Below are 1154 nucleotides of genomic sequence, written 5' to 3' on the forward strand. Positions count from 1 at the left end.
TATCATTGGCACGTGAAATCAAGTTTATTGATGAATATAGACCATTTGCTGCACACATGCATCGTTAGTGATAGACATTATTTGAAACTGTATTAGCCCACCAAATATTTGTAAAGGATTTCTGTATAAAATATTGCTTACCCTCTTTGAAATGTGACTTTGTGTGTTCTCACAAAGACCATTTCGCAACTCTGCAAAACTCATGGTGCATAGAATAACAAAAGAAAATGGACATTCACAAATAAAAGTCACTCCTTCGTGTGTGTTTGGTATGATCTCACCATTATAATACATCCCCAAATCACTACAAGAAAAACGCTAAATACCGTCGGATTTAGCGCCGCACATTAGCGTCGGCTTTACCGGCGGCTTAGGTGTCAGATTCGTCAGGTCAAATCATTACTGGTGGATTTTCTTTTCTGACGGTAAATTCGTCAGTAATAATTGGAGGAAAAACAGAAAAATCCACCGGTAAACCCAATTAGTGGAACACTACATTTTGGTGACCCGCAAATCGTTACTGTCGAATTTATCCACGGGTAAATCTGACGGTAAACTTGCCCTAAATTTAGAACATGAACCTTCTCCCCTTATTTTTGAAACACAGACTCTCTCTCTAACCTTTTCTCTCTTTCTATCTGCTCTCTTTACCTTTGGCAGCTCCTCCGACCACCCTCTGTTAATGCCGGCCACTTGCATTCTTCTCCAAATACTTCATGGACTCGCCTTGATATTGTTTTATTGCCTAAAACAGAGCTTCTCTCTCTGTCTTCGCTATCGTTGGTGTCACTACCGCTGCTACATCTTCTGTCACCAAAGCTCCGTCTCTCCTCCCTCCTCCAGGTAGGTTGCTCTCATCCATCTCCCTATTCCATTCTCATTTTTACTTCATTTTAAATAAAAAAAAATTTAACCCTTTTTTAAACCCTAACACTAACCCCGTTTTTACTTTTTTCAGTTGGCTCTGTTTTATTAATGTGAGTTTATATTTTTTTCTTTATTATTATTATTATCATATGTAAACTGTTTGTGTGCTACGATTTTTTGGGCAGCTCATCATCCTAATATTAATGTTGCTGTTGAGTTGTTTAGATAAGATGATTTCTTGTCATTTTTGTTAACTATTTGCTTATTAGATTATTCTAATTTAGTTT

This window comes from Arachis ipaensis, chromosome B09 (genome assembly GCF_000816755.2).
Source record: "Arachis ipaensis cultivar K30076 chromosome B09, Araip1.1, whole genome shotgun sequence".
NCBI classification, from domain to species: Eukaryota; Viridiplantae; Streptophyta; class Magnoliopsida; order Fabales; family Fabaceae; genus Arachis; species Arachis ipaensis.